General features: G+C 36.1%; 1 pseudogene; it reads left to right on the top strand.

Moving 5' to 3' along the window:
- Window positions 1–5,516: 5,516 nt before the first annotated feature.
- Window positions 5,517–12,931, top strand: part of LOC149818442 (protein REBELOTE-like) — a 75,995-nt pseudogene continuing 68,580 nt past the window's right edge.

Raw genomic sequence — 12,931 nt, 5'->3', positions numbered from 1 at the left:
TGCGTTTCCAGCAGGAAACGCAGGGGTTAAACCCCCTGCCTTTCCGGCAGGGTGTCAACCCCCCATGCCGGAAACGCAGGGGTTTAACCCCTGCCTTTCCGGCATGGGGGGTCGACCCCCTGCCAGGGTCGACCTGCCGGAAAGGCAGGGGGGGTCGACCTGCCGGAAAGGCAGGGGGGGTCGACCCCCTGCCGGAAACGCAAGGGGTTAACCCTCTGCCTGTTCCGGCATGGGGTTAACCCCCTGCCAGAAAGGCAGGGGGTCGACCCCCCCATGCCGGAAACGCAGGGGTTAAACCCCCTGCGTTTGCCGTAAAGGCAGGGGGTCGACCCCTTGCCAGAAATGCAGGGGGTTAAACCCCTGCGTTTCCGGCACGGCAGGGGGTTAAACCCCCTGCCTTTCCGGCAAGGGGTCGACCCCCCATGCCGGAAAGGCAGGGGGTTTAACCCCTGCTGGAAACGCAGGGGTTAAACCTCCTGCCGGAAACGACGAACGGCGGGGACGGCTGGCAAACCTGTCTTTGGGCGGCGGCGATCGACAAACGACGATCGACAAACGACGTCTCGCGGGGGGACGGTGAACCAGGAACGACGAACGGCTGGCAGGAGCGACAACAGCAAAAGAAGAAAAGGAAAAGAGGGCTGGGATAGGGTTATGCGACACTTAGCGACGGATTAGCGACGAAGTAATTCCGTCGCTAAGCCGCCGTAAATCAAAAACAAGTAAATGGTGATGGAATATATTCCGTCGCCAAGTCCGTCGCTACGTCGCGACGGTAAATTGTCTGTCGCAAACACCGTCGCCAAACGCTGCATCCGTTACGACCAAATATTCCATTGCAAAATCCACTGCTAATTAGCGACGGATTTTGCGACGGGATATAGTTCATCACTATTTTCGTAAATTTCAGCGATTATAGCGACAAATGTGTTTCGCTCGGTAAACCGTCGCTAACTAGCGACGAAATAATTCTATCGCTAATTTCCGTCGCTAATAACCTATTTTCTTGTAGTAACACATGTTCTCTCAATTGAGCTATTTAAGTAAATCTCTAACCGTGGGGCTCTCCACAATCCTCTTACTGAGCACAAAATGCTCTATCATATGAGCTGCCATAACCATGGTCTTCATTTATAGGTGTTCCATAAGATTAAATTTAATTCACCACTAATTAGAGATAGTGCCCCCATAAATTTCAGTAATCCCCCCTACATAACCAATTTTTGGTTAAATGAAACTCATAAAGCTATATAATCATGTTTTATAATAAGACCCTATAGCAACACTTGATCCAAAACCAGGATCCAACATGATGGGTTTGGCCATGTCTATGTATGCAAACCAGTTGTAGTTCTTACCTAAGTATAGACATGAATCAGATCTCCACCATAACATCAGATCTTAGTGGTGTATGTTTGAATAAAGATCAAAATAATTTAGGGTTGAAGATCGGATAGGGTTAAATATACGATATGAGTCAGACATGTTTTCTCCATATATGGACCCTTTAAGTAAGATTCAAATGTACATTCATAATGGGATTCTGATATTTTCAATCAATTTACTTTTGCATTCGGATCTCAAATTGATCCAATGCAAAATCTGACCAGATTATGTCTTGCATATAAATAACTTCTTTTTGTTCTATCTTTCGGGATCTAGTATCACCACATGTATTTTGGATTTGGATTCAACTTTACCTCATCGTATTTGAATTTGAATTTGAATTTGAATCTACTGTTTAAATTTGGATTCAGATTCGGATCCTAAAAGATCTAAGCCCAGTTCTACCCGTTTGCACCAATGTCAGATTCGGCCTAATTCATATGGAATCCGTTCTCAGTCAATTCAATTCAAAGAGGCCGATTTACCTATCATTTCAAACTCTGTTTTAGTATTCTTAATAGATTTTTAACATTTTAAATATTTTAATAACACGTGTCATCCAGTGGTGAAAAGTACAGATTCAATCCGATTCGATTTCATTAAGAGTTTTTTTCTTGAGAAACCGATTTTAACAACACTGGTTCACACCCTATGAACAACGATCTGTGAACTGTGATAAAAAAACACTAAACCCCAGCATCGCATTTCCCTACGAATCCCCGCCAAAATCTCTTTCTCTCTCTCTGTCTTTCTGCCGAAAGAAGAAGGAAGAGGAGGTTGTTCCCCCACCCAGGTACTCTCTCTCTTCTTTGTCTCTTCTTCTTCTTTCGTTCTCCATCTTCTTCTTCTCTTCGTTCTTCTTCTTCTCCTTCCACTTCTTCTTTGAGTTTTACTTAATTATTTGGTTTTAAACTTTAGTTGTATATTCCTTGATTAATCGAATCTCGTAGTAATTATGTTTATGTATAAAAATTTGTTGCGTATTGTGTTTTTATAAATTAAGCTTTCAAGATAAGACGTCCTGTCCTAATTTTCATAAAAACCATGTATGCATGCCTCATGCCCATATTGTATCCACATTCGTGGACATAACCTTAAATAGATAGTTTATTTGTTAGATACTTACAAAGATCAAGATGCTGCATTAATGTTGTTTTTACATATTATTCTCATATCTTTCAGTATTTATTTGAGTTTTTTTATTTCTCATTGTTATTTCTTTTATTTATTTGTGTTTTTAGATATATATATTTTTTTAAGTTTTTAAAAATGTGTTTTTAAGGCTTGTGCTTTACTCCTCTCTTCATATTTTAGTGGAACCCTTCTCTACGCCCCATCGCTTTTCACAACATGGTTTACATCATTGTTTTGGTGAAGATGGTGTCAATTGATCGATGTTTGTATGGTTATTCTGTGGGAAAAGTAATTTTGTTGTGATCATCTTATATAGTGTTCAATGTCTGAATCATTGTTGGTATGGTTATTTGGGAGAGTGCTTATTCTCTTAGTCATTGTTTTAGGATCACTAGTCGAATGGAACGTGTTCAGCTTTCAGGTAGACTAATTTGAAGTTTTTGATGGATAGCGTAAAAGGTGCGCTTTTGCCTTGAGGAGCGTTAATGAAGCGCAAGTGCCTGTGAGGCAATAGGCTCTCGATTTTTGAAAGAAGAGAGAGGCCCGATTGTTTAGGGCTCTCTCGCCTTTGCCGAAAGGAAGAGGAAGAACCCTCTCGTGTTCTTTCAAGAAGAAGAGGAAGAAGGCCCTCTCTCTCTCTCTGCCGAAAGGAAGGAGGAGGAAGCCGGAGGTCTCTCTCTCGCCTCTATCGAAAGGAAGAAGAAGAAGGAGGGTCCATTCGGTACGTACCCCTTTCTCTCCTTCGTCTCTTCTTCTTCTTTTTCTTCTTTTCTTCTCCTCCTCCTTCTTATTCTTCCTATGCTGATCTTCTTCTCCTTCCTTCTGCAGATCTTCTTCTCCTCAGGTTAAAAAAATAAGGGAGGCTCAATTGTTTAGGTCTCTCTGTTTTCTTCTTTCGTTCTTCTCCTTCTTCCTCTGCCCAACTTCTTCTTCTTCTGTTTTTCTTCCCCTTCTTATTGTTCTTCTGATATTCTTTTTCTTCTTCCCTCCTACTTCCTTTTCTTCTTCTCCCCCTTCTTTCCTCCTCGTTTTTCTTCTTCCCTTCCTTTGTTCTTCTTGAACAATCGGGCCTGTTAATCAGAAAATTACTTTGTTTTTGTTAATTAATTAATTAATTATATATTGATTTAGTAATTCATTGATTTGTTGCTTATTTATTAGCTGCATGCTATTTGTATTATATAATTGTGTTTGCTAAGTATAACTATGTGTGGTGTATAGCATTATGTTGTCCTTTATACAAATATGTAGAGTGGTTCTTGCTAGTTATTGTGATTTTTGGTCTTGTTCCTTGGTTAAATAATCACATCTTCTTTGTTGGATCAGTTAAATTATTGCATTGTAGTCATTTCTTTGAATTAGTTTTATAATTTAGTTTAGATTGTCCACTTAATATCTAATTATATATTAATAGTACATAAATGATGCTTTATTTTGTTTTTTTATTTGGTCAAATTTTTAATATTTTTTGTGAATCTTATGCCTCGCTTCATGAGTGGGTCTTACGCCTCAACACTATTCACAACATTGATAAAATCATAAGGCTGAAGGTAAATTTGGACTCTTGATTATGCATTAAGATTCGAAATCAGTCAGATTTAATAAATGGGACAACCTAACTATGAAAAATTTAAAATCTATGATATATATATATATATATATATAGAGAGAGAGAGAGAGAGAGAGGGAGAGAGAAAGAGAGAGAGAGAGAGAGAGAGAGAGAGAGAGAGAGATGGGAACCTACTAAATGGACACAGTGCTAAATGAAACATGCTCTTAGATTTTTGGTGCTTTTCGAAATTTTGACTGTACAGATGTAATCTATATGCTTGTTTTTATAGGGATCACTTCTTAGAGCATTTGACTCCGATGCATGAATAGGTTTTTATAAGGTTTCAAAAATCAATAGCCTACAATTTTTCATAAATTTTCGAGCCTCCAAATACCATTTTTTTCCATCCAAAATGCTTGATCCAAATTAGGATTTCTAGTAAATCAATCATGTTGAACACATCTATGGGGTTGGAATTTTGAAAAAAAACAATGGAAATCCAATTGCATGTTTCATTTAGCATTGTGCCCATTTAGCATTGTGCCCATTTAGCATGTTCCCATCTCTCTCTCTCTCTCTCTATATATATATATATATATATATATATGAAATGCATCCAAACACTATTTTTCCAGAATATTTAAAAAATTGAAAAGTAGAAAATCCAGAAAAGTGAATTTATGAATTTTGCATCCAAACATGCCCTTAAGGTCACCAGTTTGTTTGTGCAATTGAAAGCAAAATAGATCCAATTGGAACTTTTTTTTGAATTCATTGTAGGGATGTATGCCAAAAAAGAGAATAGTGCTGCTCTTAAATAATGCCTAAGAATGTCTGTACCTCATATTTTGTAGATTATGTGTTCCATTTATAATGAAAATTTTGACTGAAAAAATCTTGATTCCTTGGAATTAGCTGTCAATTCCACATGTCGAACACTGATAGAGTAGTTATGGGAAGGTTGTTTCTTATGTAGGTAAAGTTGCAACCAAGAAAAATTGAAAAAGAATATCTTATCTGGTTGTGAATTCAAGGAGATAGATCTTGTCTTTTATTGAATGAATCTTCATTTTCTTTATGCATTACAAGCGTTTTGTCATGGAATCTCAAGCATTTCGTGTTTGAGTTCTCAGGTGCACTAGGGACCCTTTGCAGTTTTGACCTGTATGCTTTGTTTCTTGCTTCACTTGTTAAATATATTACATCATTTTTTCTGAAAGTTAATATTTGCTTCTTGCTATTCACTCAATAAAAATATTGCATCAGTAGTTTTTCTAAGAATCAATAGTTGCTTCAGTTTTTTTTTCTTTTTTAATTTGTTCATTTTTGTAAGTGCATGGATGTGTTATTACAATGCATTAGATTTGGTTCTTCATTTGATTTAGCTCTGGTTTTGAGTCTTCTTGACGTTATGATGTATTGTTCTCATTTGTTTTGCTAGGAAATGGGTAAACTTGGGAAGAAAGAACGAAAATTTGCTCGTAAGAATCTTCAATCTGTGCTCAAGAAAAAGCGGAAACAGAATGCTTTCAGGAATTCTTTCAGGACAAGAAGGGCTTTTAGTAAGGCTCATAAATCCAAAATCCCCCCTTCATGTCTTCTTTAAGCTATTCAAGGTTGAATGAATTTGCTCTTTTGGTTTTTATTCAGGATACTTTCTCTCATCTCTCATCATGGATGTTAAAACTACTGATATACAAGATAACCATGACTAGCTTTGGTGAATCACACACTCAATTTAATTTTGCCTTCCAAATAAGAGAACTAAGTCACCCATTTGATTATTCAATATCTAGTACTTTTCTCACTGCATGTATTCCATGATCAACCAGAGAAATCTTATGAGGTTTTTGAATCAGTAATTACCTTTTCTAATGAAAGAAAATTTGATTAGGATCTTTAATATGGTTGAATAGGTTTAACACAAGAAATTTTCTATTGCAAAGCTTTGAGCTTGTTGGGATATGGTGGGTCAAGCTGCTTACAAGTAGCTCAGGTCTGGCAGTTAAAAGCTTCATTAAATTTTGGACGGCAGACTGAAAGTAACAAATGTTACCAGTTTGAATATTTGCCAACAATTTCAGATAAAATAGTGGAACATTTCCCTCTTCCATCTTGAAGCAAAGAAACTTCAGATCCTTGAGCTTTGCTGGGAGCGTGTAAAAACATAGGTGTCTATCCTTGGACCAATAGGATAAAGCCTATGTCACAGGTATTCGGCTAGCAGGGTGCCGCACTCGCGTCGACGTGACTCGACGCGGGTGCGGCACCGGGTGCGGTCAACCCAACCCTGGGTGTGTTGACCGCACCCAGGGTCATTTGTGTCCAATTTTTTTATTAAATAAAAAAATGTGTCCAATTTTTTTATTAAAAAAAAATTGGCCGGGGGGAGCCCCCGCCCCCCTCCCTTTCTGTAAGGGCAAAAACTCTGAATCAAGCTCCACAACTCATCCGCTCGACCCCTCCCCTGCACAAAGAGGGCGCAGGGAGGGGGCTCGACCCCTTCCCTGCACAAATTATATATATATATATATATATATATATATATATTTTGCCGCACCCCCGCACCCAAGTTTTTTAAAAGTGCCGCACCCGCACCCGCACCCATGTGACATAGGATAAAGCCAACATAAAAAAACTTGGTACCAGAAAACTCTTGGTGAGGAAAAATGTCATGATAAATTAAATTTTTTATTTTTTGGAAAAACTCTAGGAAATATTAGCATGTGTAAAAAGTTAGAAATATGGGCAATATATATAAAAAATTTAAAAATGATTTATTATGTTGATATCATGATAAGACCATTATTGGAAATATTGCGACTTCTTATTGTATAGCAGATTTTGTAAACGCTGCCATGTTTACAAAATATTGCCAATATTTGTAACTATGATAAAAGTTAAAACCAATTAAGACTATAAAAATATATAAAAACATAAAGAAAGACATACATTTTTTAAAAAATGCCTTTATTGGATTAATTGATTTTTTTGTGGACCAAGCCCTATGGATATGATCCATATGGTTTGTTCAGTCAAAAGCAAGTTTTAGATCGTCCGATCAATTATATAGGTAGATCCTTTAAGGGTTTCAAATTTTATGGTTCACAATGTATTGAAATTTCAAAATTGAAAATTTCATGCTTGTATGTCCAAACCAGAGTTATTAGAAGTGCCATAGGGCATGGGGAAGCGTGTTTTGTAAGCGTGAAACATGGTGCTTCTGAAACGTGCTGGGAAGTGCCAAAAAAATTTAGGGAGTGGGAAGCGCGCTTCCCAATTTAGGGGAAGCTCGTTTTCCCTTATTTTTTCATTTTTTTGTGTTTTTATTTTTCTTTTTTTTGCTTCCCCCTCACTTTCTAGGTCGCTTTCGGTTTGCTTCCTAGTTTTCTTCCAAGACGATTCCTGATTCGCTTCTAAGTCGTCCTGCTTTTCCCGCTTCCTAAAATTTTGAAAATGCCTCGCTTCTCGCTTTTGCTTCTCGAATCGCTTCCTCGACTAGCAACTCTGGTCCAAACCACTCATGATCTTTTCAAAATATTGCTGATATTTGTTACTATGCATAAAACCAGTGTTTAATTTTGCATTGTAAATTTGAATGCTTTGAAGTTTGTGATTTTCAAGTGGGAGCAATCTAAAGGCCGTTTGGATATTAAACCATCTAAAGAATGGTTAAGTTTTTTGGCCGATTGATCAATGCGGGCAATGATAACAGTGTATGACATAAACAAGTATAGTCTACCTCAAAGTGACTCCATTGTCTCTGCTCTTTAGGTATTCTGGACAAAATCCGTTTCTGGATGATATCACACCTCATTGATATCCGTTTAGCCCACGGGTTATGGTTGCTTGAAGTTGAAGATTAGCAGCAACTTGATTAAGGTTTATGTGTCTTTTTCATGCCCCCCCTGATGTAATCTTTCTACCTCCTTTTCAATCTTCATGATTGGCTCAGGCCCTCAATGGGAAGCCAAGCAGAGAGTGCCTTGAGGATTGATACCATACATTGAATGAGCTTACATATAACGTCTTTAGTAGTTCATTAGATGTTTAAACATTGATAATTCCGCAAGTGTCATGTTTCATGAGGCCAACAATATTTTTGCTAATCTAACTGCCTGCGCTATTGCCTTCTTTTTGTAGTGTTCATAGGCAGTTGCTTCATAAGACATCGTTTATTAGGAACTTATCTCTACATCTAAGTTGCCCTGCTTGGTTTGTGTTTGCGCTTTTGTTCACTGAGTGGATTGTGTAACAAAATGTTTCCAAGTTTGTATAGTTTTTAACTAGACTTTTTGTTTATTTGCAAGCATTGATTAGGCCACCACATTTAAGCTCTATGGTTGGTTCTGTTATTGCAGGAGATAAAGGTGTTGTATATGTGAACCATCCAATCTCCTCAGATGCACAACCTGTAGAAGAGTAAGAAAATGCCACTATTTATTTTCTTTGCTATCACTTGCTTTAGATTATTTTTCTGACATCAACTTGCTTTAAATTGTTAGACATGCCAATATTGAATGTTAATTCCCATCAAAATTTACATCCCTTGTAAGATTGTTTTTCTGTGTTTTTCTTGTTTGGTTCCGCCTTTGCAGTTACTTTTCTTTATATTAGGATAAAACTGTACACTTCTACTGCTTAATACATGATGTAAGATTGAAGTTTGCCAAGAATCAAAGTGGCACCTGTGCAATTTGCCTTTTCTTGTGCAGCCGATAGTTGACAAACTCGTGACTTGGATCCGGATTGCCTGACCCTTGACTTGTGAGTCAGCAGGTTGACTCGGTAATTTGGACGAGTTAGGACATGATTTTTTTAGTGTTAAGATATGGAAAAAATCAAACTCCAAACTGTATAATCACTAAATTTAGTACATGACATCAATGACTAAGCTATATAAGTATTCAACTATACATAATTGTTGATATTATGATTTAAAAATAGATGATTCTTTGTAAAAATTATCCTTTTATAAGCATTATGCACTAAAACCATGAAATGCATGACAAAAGACACATAAGTGGCATGTGGATAGGTGGTCCTGAATTGGTGACCCAGTTGGGATCCGATTCGGGTTGACTCGGGCGATTCTCGAGTCAGCTCTCTGGGTTTGCCAACTATGGTGCAGCCACTGCATTTTATATGTAATATATCTGTCTATTTATGATGGATTCTAGTTGGCTGCTTTTTCTGTTTGTTGTCAATAGCATCCAATTAGCCTCATTTTATATACATTTGAAAACTGTCTTAAGCTCCTCTTTGAAAGGAGACAAACTAAAACTTTTATAACATTTATTCTTTTGCTTCTGTTGTCTGTGGCTTCTTGTTCATTTTTGTCGTGTAGCGGTTGTATTCTTGTGTTTTCTCTGTGCTATTGTGTAACTTGGGTATATTAATTTATTACCTTCTGTTTATATTTTCAAAATAAAATCTGCCATTAAATGGTAAATGGCATATATTGATAATCTGTGTTCTCCCACACTTTTATTGAAAAAATCTTTGCAAAATGAATAATTTTTTAAAAATTTATAAACTGAAGTTAAAAATATGTAAAAAAATTACTCAAATGCCAAAAGCAATAAATATGTCTCATCCATTGTTTTAAAAATGAAAAAGAAATGAAAGATGGGAGAGTCTAGAGGTCGAAATAAATACTTTCTTGCTTAGGATTAAGTTACATTCAGTATTTATTGCCATTAATTAGTTAGGAGAAAAAGATTGAGAGAGATGTGAATGATAAAATAGGATTATCAGCCAAAGTTTTTTAAAATCATTTATGAAACATAAATTATGATATTTTAATTTTAAATTATCACAACATTTTGAAAAATATCGTGATATTTTAAATGTTAGAACTAATGAAAAGATATCATAATATTTTTTTAAAATATCATGATATTTGTGACTGTACTTATACCTTCTTCCATTGCCTTAGTTTTCTTTTACTGCAAAATTCAATTTTATGTTTTTATGAAAAACAGCTGCATTACTTGAGTTTTATCCTTACATACTTGTAATCACCAGCTGCTAACTTTTGTTTAGTTGCAAACTATGTTGTCAAAAGTGATACGTGGTTACCTAGTCAACTGGTACTGCCTACCCTACTTGTGTTCGCCTAATCCTCCCAGAGCCAATCCCTAGTTAGACAGCACAGAGTAGGATGACATTGTTTTTTATTTTTGAGGTCTTAAATTAATCCTATGCACTTAATTCCTATATGTTGTTTTTTGTGCTTATTTTCTTTATTACTTGAGAAAAATGATTGCTTGGGCCTTGTTAGGGACTGTTGCAATCGGATTGATGTCAACATATATTCTTGTTAAAACCCACACACATACATGTGCACACATGCATACACAAAAATTTGCGAGTCTCTATTACAGCTCAATGTTTCCAGAAGAGATGTTCTTGTAAGAGTAAATATTTAGTGCTATGCTGCTATTATGCATTTTAGAGCATACTAGGATCAGCATAGAGAATCTAGTACAAGACTAATGTGTGTTGCCAATTTGCCCTTATCTTCCCTTTTTAAAATTTTTCACAAGGTCTATTATGTTCAATGATAAAATGATTCTGGGGGTGCGCTTCTTAGGAGCCTTAGGAGGTCATTGTTAACATAATTCCTGCTTGCATGAGTAATTCAAACCATTTTCTTCTTCCTAGGTGTTGATTAAATGACATAATCGATGCCGATATTCTTTTTAGAATAATTTCTAGTGTATCAGTTGAAATTTTGTGTTGATTCTAGTGGAGTGGGTATTATTCTTGATCGTAAAGATATCGATGCTCGACTTTGGAGAGCATCACACAATTTCACTTTCGCCCACTGATTAATTGTCAAGCATTTCACAATTTACTAAGTTCTTTCCTCATTCATGTATGTTATTCAGGAGCTTCATTGTTTCCATTGGTTAATTGTTAAATGCAATTGAGTTTTCCAAATAGTCTGAGTCATATATTGCAAGTTTATATGACATGATTATTCAGGAGGTAGTGATGCTTTTTCAGTTTCCAGAAAGTAGCAAAATTTTTTTACTGAGATTCTAGCTAGATTATGGGCGTAATATCTTTCAATGTATTATGGAATTATCTGTGTGCATACATTTGTTCCATTTTGTATAGTTGTCTTAAGGTGAGGCAATTAATTAACGATTTAACTTGAAATGCAAGTGTTTATGTTCATATATAGTTATGCTCATCATTGTTGTCAGATATCCTGAAGGTATTGTAAATCAGGCGCTCGACGACATTTTTGCAGATACTTTTGGTAATGATGTTGACAATGATTCAGTTATAGATTCAGATTCGGAAAGTGATGGTCTTCTTTCTGAGGTAATGTCACGCTCTTCTAAAAATCCGGCCTCATCTTTTTCTAATTCCTTATTTATTTATGAAAGAGTTCTGAATTCTGATATTGGTTTCAGAATTTGAATGGTTCTTATCTTGTTAAAGATGGAAGTGATGATAATTCAGGTTGGAACATAATTACAACAGTGAAATTTGGTGTTTGAAATATCCTAAATTTTTGTTTTAGTAAAATCGCAAGAGGATATTTTTCAATATAATTGCTGTTGCTGTAGATGAAAGCTACCATACTGCTCTATCTGAGCAGAACAAGACAATTCAGGTAGAACTCGTGAAGCAGAAAAGTAAGTTAGATCGGCTGAAGAAAAAGGTAAGAACGACCTTGTACTTAATTAAGACCTTGAAATGACCATAGATATGAAGCTCAACATGATGGTATGTCTAACTAATATAAACATGTAGGGTTTGTTTTAAAAAATTTCTCTCCTATTTTGAAGACAAAAAAATTGATGGCTCACATTCATCATTGTAATGCACTTAGTTTTACCCAAAATGAACTAATGCTAGGGATGTCAATCGATCACGTTTGAGTCAGGTATCTGAAAAGTACAAATCTGATTAGTTGAATCGGTATAGCAAATGAATCTGATTAATAATCAGATTCGGATGCAGTTTTCAGATTTTCATTTGAATCTGGATCCAAGGGTAATCCAACCCAATTCCTTATAAAATATATCTGATTAGCTAACCGAGTACAAGTTCAATATTGCCTTTTCCATCCAACTCTAAATTTGATTAAGCTAGATCCGGATAGGTAAGATTCACTAAGACCTAGATCTCAACTGAATATTTTCAGTTTACTGCCCTGGCTAATGCTCAAAAAGATTTTCATGTTATGACCCTTGAAATGTTGTATTCTTAAGTATGAAGAGCATATTTAAAGCAATAGAAGTGCTTTTTGTTTTTTATTTTTGCTTTTGTGTTTGCTCATAAAAAGAAAACAAGTGCATCTTTTGCGATATAGACAACTCTTCATACTTCTTTCAGTACGACATTATTTCTGGATGCTTGAAATATTAATAAGGTTATGTTTGCTTCATTGTTTCACTAGGACCCAAATTTTGGTGAGTTTCTGGAAAATCATAGTTTGGAGCTTCAAGCTGCAAGCAATGAAGAAAAAGTAAGACGTCCATCACTTTCCAGTTTCCACATGGCCATCATTGTACTGGCTTTCGACATTCTATTATCATTTTATCATTGGTAGGACTCCTATTGATATTAAAAAATTCTGATGCCATAAATGGTTGTCTTCTTAGGTTGTATGTCATGTTGGTAGTCATGTTATCAAGCCTACTCTTCTCTGTTCTTTTTTCCTTCACCCTTTTTCTTTTGTTTTTTTTTCTGGTGTGTGTCTATTCCAGATTGGTGTGCTCAAATCAGGCCAGATTGGGTCCAACTAACCAATCCTGATTGATTCCATAGATTATCCATACCAGTGGGAATCAATTTTAGAGTCAAGTTGAGTCAGATTAGTATAAAGTGGCAAGTGTC

Source organism: Nuphar pumila, chromosome 13, assembly GCF_984573655.1.
Source record: "Nuphar pumila chromosome 13, dmNupPumi1.hap1.1, whole genome shotgun sequence".
Taxonomy (NCBI): Eukaryota; Viridiplantae; Streptophyta; class Magnoliopsida; order Nymphaeales; family Nymphaeaceae; genus Nuphar; species Nuphar pumila.
Note: the sequence above shows the minus strand (reverse complement) of the source record. Positions and strands in the feature narration are given on the sequence as shown.